This window comes from Tamandua tetradactyla, chromosome 12 (assembly GCF_023851605.1).
Source record: "Tamandua tetradactyla isolate mTamTet1 chromosome 12, mTamTet1.pri, whole genome shotgun sequence".
Classification (NCBI taxonomy): domain Eukaryota; kingdom Metazoa; phylum Chordata; class Mammalia; order Pilosa; family Myrmecophagidae; genus Tamandua; species Tamandua tetradactyla.
The window spans coordinates 79,737,444-79,746,505 of NC_135338.1; the positions used below are offsets into that span (position 1 = coordinate 79,737,444).

Below are 9,062 nucleotides of genomic sequence, written 5' to 3' on the forward strand. Positions count from 1 at the left end.
CATCTGTTGCTGAATACATCTGCAGTAGGTTAGGAGGCGTGCCTGCTGCAATGAATGACATTTGACTTAATTGGCTGGTGCTTAAATGAGAGAGCGCAACATAACACAGCCCAAGCAGCTCGGCATACCTCATCTCAGCACTTGCAGCTCAGCCCAGGCCCTTGGAGAATAAGGAAGAAATCACCCTGGGAAATGTTGTTGGAACCCAGAGGCCTGGAGAGAAGGCCAGCGGAGACCATCCTGTGCCTTCCCAGGTAAGAAAGAACCTCAGTGGAAAGTTAGCTGCCTTTCCTCTGAAGAACTAACAAAATAAATCCCCTTTTTTAAAAAGCCAATCCGTCTCTGGTGTGTTGCATTCTGGCAGCTAGCAAACTAGAACACCAGGACTTTCACCTACACCAGCGCCCATCCATGTTTCCATAGACGCAGGCGCTTAAGGAACAAGAAAAAGACCAAGGTCCCAGCAAAGGGCGCGATGCCAACACAGAACCTGACGGGGCAGCGAGAGCACAGGGTGGTGCAGACCCCTCCCCCACCCAGAGACCCTAAACGGAAGTGAGCCCCTCCCCACAGCCCGAGACCCTGTCCTATCCACATCCACCACCCACAACCCTGGAGCACAAATGTGCTGCCACCAAGGTCTCCTGGTCAAATTTCCTCTGATAAATCACGATGACAGATGACAGGCTGCTTCCTGCGGCCAGGCTGGTAGCCAAGCCCAGAGGCGAGGAGGGAGACCACCTCCGCGCAGGGATGAAGCAGGGAAGGGGGCCTGGAGACGGAAGCCAGAGCGGAAGAGGGGTAGTGGGAAGGCTTGGCCCGTGTGCCCCAGCATGCCCTCCCCACCCCTCCTCACCCGTTTCAGGCCCAAACAGGCCCTGTCCTGCAGAGCTCTCCGCACACGTGGGAGCACATGTGTTCCGGGGGGATGGGCTCTCAGCTGCAGGCGACCCCCTGCCCACTCCAACCCCCAGCCTGGCGCGCCAGTGCGGGGCCCAGTTCACAGGAGTGCAGGGCTCAGTCCCCAGATCTCCTGCCCTCACAGGCGAGTCTCCAGCTTCTTCCTAGGCGGGAGGCTGGGCGCCTGGGGCCCCTGCGGCTGCTTCTGCTTCCTCAGAACCCTCTAGGCCTGCAGGACCCGCTCTTGCTCCTGCTGTATGACCAGTGAAGCGCTCGGTGGCTGGGACACACCACAGGGTCCTCAACATCAGCGACTTCCTGCCAGGCTCGCTCCCGCTTAAGTTCCGCCTGAGCGTGGCGGTCAGCTCTCGGGGCTCCAGTGTGACCTCATTGAACTTCACCACGTCTCAACTCAGCTTCTGCTCCGGCTTTTCCGACGCTTTTCTCCTTTCTCCGTGGGCTTTATCCAGGCGCCTTCGCTCCGACTTCTCCTTGGGAGCCTCCTGCGCCTCCGGCAGCTGCGTGGCTTGGCTCTTGCTGGGGAACAGCACGTGCTGGGGCTCCTGCGCCACACGCTGGATGTAGGCACTGTGGGACACCCACTTCCTCTGCATGAACTTGGGGAAGGTGATGTCCGGTTGCTATCCCTTTGCTTTCTTTCCCAAGGTCTTTCTGAAGGCTGCCTAGGCCTCTTTCCTCCTTTTCTTGTTATTGATAGGGTTGTTCGTCTCCTGGCCTCTCCTCCTAATCTCGCGCAACTGGAAAGGGATTTCCTGCTTGTCCAGATTCTTGGGTTTGCAAGTAATTTTCTTTGCTTCCCTGCACGGGCCACAGGGCAGAACTCGCCCGCTGCCGTCCCCGCCTCTGCAGTCACCCTGGGCCCCGGGACCCTAGGACACCGTCACCCCCCCCCCCCCCCACGGCCCCCACAACCCCACCCAGGGCCTCGCTCCTGCCATCTCCAAGGTGAAGCCACTTCCCTAGGGATATCTTTTGTAAAAATAAGAGTAGAAGATGTTCCTGAATAAGTCCAATCATTTCCCTAATTCAGATATAGAAATAATCCACTCCAATTGAATTAGGTTACCTTCCTGCTTTGAGCTTTTCACATAAAATACTTTACAGGAGTTTAAAAGTTGAAAAACTCTTTAACTTCACTAGAAGCAGAAGTTGGGGTGGGAGTGATAGCATCAGGAGATGAGAGAATTTCAAGAATTTCGTGAAAGCTGGAAAATGAGTAAGCATGTATTAATGGACCATAGGAAGCAGAGGAAATGGCAGCCTAGGAGCATGCAGTACAGACTTGGTGGGCTCAGTTCAGTGTGAGGAAGGAAAAAAAGTGAAGACTCACTGAAAGTCTTCTCTCAGGGATTTTAATTTTCTATCCTCTTCCCCACTCTGCCCACATACTTGGTTTGCAAAGTTAGCAGCTGTCTGTAGTTTCCCATTAGGCAAGAAGCCCAACAACAAATGAAAAAGCGGTTACATAAAGAAGACTGGATGGCTACTCTACTTAAAAAAACTATTTGGGTAGCTCTTACCAGTTTTTAAATCCTGGAGGGATAGTCCATAATGCTGATGCCTTTAAGCTGGGGAGCAGAAAGCCTGTCGTTCATCTTTTTCCTAGCATCCTGGAGCTCAGTACTCCCCTCTGGAAATAAGCTATACAGAATTTTAGTGCTTGGTCAACTTACTCCTTTATTTGTAAATGTAAGTAACAACAAAAATTCAAAAGCTATATGAAGAAAACCAACATCCCAACAACCTATGAGCAAGGAAACTGGCTCTTTCAGAAACAGTCATAGATTAATAATTCATATTATAACTCAGTACAGGGATTCAAAATTTTAAAAAGGTATGGAGAGAATCAAGAAGATATTTCAACCTATAATATCAGAGCACAATGTCATGAGAAAATATTTTATTATAATATAATTAAAGATTCTGGGGAATCAGAAACACAATTTGCTGAAGTAAAAATTCAATAGATTAGAAGATAAAGTTGATGCAATATCTAAGAACTTAAGGAAAATACAGAAATGGACAAATATGGAAAAAGAATAAGTGAAAAGTAGAGGATCAATCTATTAGTTCTCACTTCCAACTGAAATAGAAGCAATAGAGAGAAGGAAATTATTAAAGGCATAAAAGAAAAAAAATTTTCTCAGAGCTGAGGAATAAATGTCTAAGAGCTGACTGTCTGACAATATGAATGAAAACTGATCCTTACTTTGCTACATCATGGAGGGAAAAAAGCAGCTCCAGAGAAGAAACAAAGTTACTAAGACAAGAATCAAACTGGATGAGGATATTCAGAAGAAGCTCTTGATGCTAGACAATATCAGGCTAAGACCTTCGAAGTTTGGTAAGATTATTTTGGTCCCAGCATTCTAGATCCAGGACATATGTTAATCGAATGGCAGAGCATTTTTAGCAAAGCTAAGACTCAGAAAATTGACCTCTCATGTGCCCTAAAGTTACTTAAAGGTGTATCCTCACAAAATGAGTGGAATAACATACTATATAGAAATAATCTGTTGAAAATATGAGCCCAGTTCTGAGGCTGTCAGTTGAACATGTGTATTTAGATGCCCTTTGTCACCTTGTTTCGGTTTGTTAAAGCTGCCAGAATGCAATGTGCCAGAAATGGATTGACTTTTACAAAAGCCGTTTATTAGGCTATGATAGTTCTAAGGCCAAGAAAGTGTCCCAATTAAGGCAACAAGAGGGCAATATCTTCTCTGGGGAAAGGATGCTGACATCTAGGGTTCCTCTGTCACATGGGAAGGCACAAGGTAACATCTGCTGGTCCTTTTCTCCTGGATTCTGGTTTCAAAATTGCTCCCTCAGCTCCTGTGGTCCTTCTCGCATCTTCTGGGACATTTTCTTTCTTTCAGCTTTTCCCTGTGTATTTTCTTTCTAAGCACTTTCTCTTTGTGAACCCTCTTAAAGGACTCCAGAAAGGGATTAAGATCCAACTTGAATGTGCTGGGTCGCAGCTCAACTGAAATAACCTAACCAAAAGGTCCCACCCACAGTAGGTCTGCCCCCACAAGGATGGATTAAAAGAGCATAGGCTTTTCTGGGGTATACAGCAGAGTCAAACCAACACATACCTCAAATACAGCATGTACAAATTTTTTTTTTAATTTCTTGTCATAAACTGGTTTCTCCTTTTGAGTTACCCTAAAATCATTGGTTGAATATGCTCATCATTTTTTTCTTTTTGCCATCTCCAGTGAATGATCTCCTGTTTAATTTAATCTATTTTGAATTTATTTATAGCAAAATAACTTTTAAAATTTTCAAATCATCTCACTTTGGCACTGCCAAAAGAGATACACACACACACACACACACACACACACTCACTCACTCGAGAGAGACCATCATATTGCGTAACTAACACTGTCTCAAGCTGCCACCTTTTCTCAACACACTTTTTGTATAAATGAATATTATATTTTTAAATTATAGATAAAATAATCATTTCCCTGCCCCCAATCTATATATGGACACCTTTGATTTGCTTGATGAGGTCCAAATTATTAGCATGGAATTAAGGATTCTTCGTGATTTGACTCCTTCAACCAATCCTGCATCCTGAATAAACACCCCACCAATCTACCTCTGGTTTGCTTATGTTTCTCTACTCAGAATCCCCTTTCCCTATTTCCAAGATTATTTTCAGGACCAATTCCTGTATGATACTTTCCTCAATTACCCAGTTACAGCTTATTTCTTCCTCTTTGAACTCTTGAGCATTTTATCTGTGCTTCTCTTACTAAATGTGATACTTTGTATTTGTGTTATAGTTTTATGAATGTTTGATTTCATCTGTTAGACTCTAAAACGACAGGAGGGCAAAATCCATTCCTTATCTGTTGTTTTTCTTTTTTTTCTTCATTTTGCCCAAGTTCCTTTAAATTGAATTTCTTGCATGTGCTCGGGATACATAACTTTGTGTATAGCATACCCTATCTCCTTCAACCAATATCTCCATTTTATGGGATTTGTATTTAACCAGTACAAATTTCTGTGCTATCATTTTTTTCTTCTCTGATTCTCTGACATCTATTTGGATTTATAAATGTACTTTTGATAGATCACTTTCATGTCCTGATTTCTTCAAGACTTATTTTGAACACCCTATTTCAACTTGTCCTTAATGCTTTCCCTTGACATTGTGCTAGTCAGGCCTTTTGGGTACAATCACAAAACATTACCAGTTTACTTAAATTGAAAGAGAATTTCCATCAGGATGTTACATCTCTTACAAAATTGATTGTAAGATTGCATAAAACTCAGAAAATAGGAAGAAACCAGGAGTCAGGGCAGTCAGAACTACAGCCAATATCGTACTGCAGGAAAACCCTATTGCTATTTGACACTACAATTTCTCCGTTATATAATATACTTCAAAATTGCTATTAGCTTGAATTCACCAGTATAGCTGTTGCTTGGCATGACTTCCTTCAGGTTCAAAATGTTTCACATAAATATCTGATTGACCTGCTTATGAGTGGTTGCCATAAGATATGAAGAGAGTGTATCTGGAGCTTTTACCATCCACAAAAATGCTCATTAAGACTGTACAGGATTTCTTAATCTTGAAGGTGTTCCAGATGTCATGAAGTTAAGAAAAATACAAGCATCCAAATGGTCCACCCTTTTGGCTGCTCAACAACCATATATATAGTCTTCTCCTAAAAATGTTATACGTAAATTGAAGAAATTTCCATCATAAAATGGAAAATATGCACCTATCCTATTCTCAGAGAAATATCAGAAAACCTTATCAGTGATCAAGTACAGCAATAAATCTAGATATCTGATGGTCCTCGTCTAGTTTCATCAAAATCGCCTTGCATTCTCGCTCACACAGCAGCAAGCAGTTAGCAGGAGCAGACTTCAATTTCTGGCAAAGATGAAGTAGATTTGGTAAGACTAATCTTCTTGCCAAGAATACTCAAAGAACTTGAGTAAAAACAAATGACTAAAGAGCATCAAAAAGTCCAGCTCTTTGGAAGCACTGGAGCGCCCTGGAGGCATCCAGGATTTGAGAAGCAAAGAAGGAAAACATATTGAGGATATTGAGGTGAGTTATATTCTTTTCATCCATGTTTCCCCTTGCAGCCTTTGTTTATTTTTAACGCTGGAAATTGAGGCTGTTTCAGGGCCACTGATGCAGTCAGAATTTGATGTGGCAAGATTCCAGAGAAGAGGGATAAAACACAAGAGCCATGCATTTTGTTTGGCTTTTATGCTCAGGACTAATCCTCAGCTATGTATGAGTGAGAAGCTGAGAAAATCAATGACTAGGCAGATACTATAAGTATCTAAAGCCCCCTTTCATCAGTCTCATGGTGCCCAGGAGAAAAAGTTGAGTTCAGCATTTACCACTAGAGGGAGAGGTTTGATAAGACACTAAAATTTCAGTTGAGAATCCTGAAAGGCTATTCCTTATGAATAAAGGAAATTAAAAGTAGGCCAGCCATAGAACAGCCTGAGATCCATATTCAAATCTACTTACTCTTTGATCTTCCCCTGGTCTATATTCCAGGCAGAAGAGTATTAAATCCTGGGGGACGAAAGTGACATCCTCTAGAACATCCATAAATGTTATAATGACCAGCAAATTATACAAAATTATAGCTATACCAGATGCAGGACTAAATGACTAGATCTAAGAAAATTGGCAACAGAAACAGACGGACTGTCTATCTAGAAATTTGAATAATCAGATATAGTCTTTAAGGTAATTATAATTGATTTATCCAAAAGTAGATGAAAATAAAGTATTTCCTTCCAGGAAAAATGAACAACAATGAGATTTATTGTAGGAACTGGCTCACATAACCATGAAGATTGGAAAATCTATATTTCACACAGGACAGGACATAAATTGGTAATCCCAGTGAAAATTTTGATGAAATTTCCCAGGAGACACTGACTGGCTGAAGTAGAGATAGAAATTCTTCTCTCTGACTGCTGAAACTGTCAGTTCTTGCTTGAAGTCCTCCAAATAATTTATGAGACTTCTCTCATTGCTGAAGGAAATCACCTTTGCTAAGTGTAGATATAATCAGCAGTAGATGCAATCAACTGACTGATGTTAAAATCCATGAACCATCCTCAAAATAAGGTCAGTGCTTGCTTGACCAAACAACTGGGCACCATAACCTAGCTAAGTTAACACATTAATGTAGGCATTATACACAAATGCACACACACAATATGTGTACAATACTACACATATTGTAGTAGGCAGTACCTCTAGTAGTCATGTAGTAGATAGGTGTGTATATTCCATGACTCAGAAATTCTACCCTTTCATATATTCCAAAGAATAGTAAGCACTTATGCTTACTGTTCCACCAAAGGGTGGAATGTGCCAGTTTGAGTCTCTGGTGGATCCCAGAAAAGCCATGTCCTTTAATCTTCATTCAATATTGTTGGCTGAGATCTTTTTTATTATTCCCATGGAGATGTGACTCACCCAATTGTGGGTATTAACTTTTGATTAGAGGGATATGTAACTCCACCCATTCCATGTGGGTCTTGATTAGTTTAATGGAATCCTTTAAAAGAGGAAACGTTTTGAGAGATTCCCTTTTTAGAGAAATGAAGCAGAGTCCTCACAGCCAGAGACCTTTGGAGATGAAGAAGGAAAACGCCTCCAGGGGAGCTTCATGAAACAAGAAGCTGGGAGAGAAAGCTAGCAGATACTGCCACGTTCACCATTTGCCTTTCTAGTTGGGAGAGAAACCCTGAATGTCATTGGCCTTCTTGAACCAAGGTATCTGTCCCTGGATACCTTAGATTGGCCATTTCTATAGCCTTATTTTAGTTGGGACCTTTCACTGCCTTGGAACTGTGGACTTGCAACTTAATAAATCTCCCCCTTTTAAAAGCTGTTTTGTTTCTGGTATATTGCTCTCTGGCAGCTAGCAGACTAGACCAGATTTGTTAAATCTTTAACAATAAAAGACCAGGGCATGTTTTTTCTTTCTCACCAGTCTGAGGCATCTCCTCATCTTCTGTCTTCCACCTGAAGACATGCTTCAGGGGCACCAGCAAGGGGAACCACCCCATAACAAGTAGCCCAGCCGAGAAAGTGCTTTCCTTTCCTACTAGGACTGAGATACACTTTTCCCATTCAGAGAAACTGTGCAGCCAGAAGAACTGGGAAAGGAGTTCATAACCACAGCAAGCACTCAGCCAGAAAGGTACTCTTTGTCCATGTAGACCTGAAACTCCCTTCATCCACTTAGAGGTACCAGGCAGAGCAGCTTGGGAAAACTCATTCTGACACCTTAAGAAGAACTAGTAGGAATCAGTGGACTCCTTAGTGGCCTGAGATAAGCAAAGCAAACCAAAATAAAATAAATAAGAACTGCCTCTCGCATACATGCAAAATGTCCAAGAAATAGAAAAAAAAAAAAAGACAAATGACAATCACCAACACTGAAATATTCAGATGATGAAATTTTCTGACAAGGATTTTAAAATAAAATTCTGCAACCAGTAAAATATTCTCTTAGAACAAATGAAAAAATAGAAAAGCAAAGCAAAGAAACAGAAACTAAAAAGAAGAACTATGGGGAATTACAGAACTGAAAAATGAAATAACAGAAATAAAAACCATGCTGGATGGGCTTAATAGTAAAATTAAAAAGACAGAGGATAGAATCAATGATGGTGAGGGTATATCAATAGGATTTTCCCAGTCTAAACAAAAGAGAGAAAACAGACTGAAGCAAAAAAGAGAATAGAACCTCAGAGACATGTGTGACAGTAATATAAGTTCCAACATTTATACAACAGATTCCCAAAGGAACAGGAGAAAGAAGGTGGAACTTAAATGGTATTTGAAGAAGTAATTGCTAAAAATTTCCCAAATTTGGTGAAAGACATAAACCCACATAATTGAAAAACTAAGTGAGCCTCCAATTATGACAAACCCAAAGAAATCCATCCCATGATACATCATAAATAACTTCTGAAAACTAAAGACAAAGAAAAGGTCTTAAAAGCAGAGAGAAATGACACCCTATCTATAGGGGAACACTAAATTGAATTAGAAAAGATTTCTTTTCTTAAAACATAGAGGGCAGAAGAAAGGGGCACAATATTTTGTCAGGTGCTAAAGAAAGGAACAG

At 41.7% G+C, this 9,062-nt stretch overlaps 1 pseudogene; it reads right to left on the minus strand.

Moving 5' to 3' along the window:
* Positions 1-648: 648 nt before the first annotated feature.
* Positions 649-7,995, minus strand: LOC143651462 (coiled-coil domain-containing protein 137-like; annotated as a pseudogene).
* Positions 7,996-9,062: the final 1,067 nt, after the last annotated feature.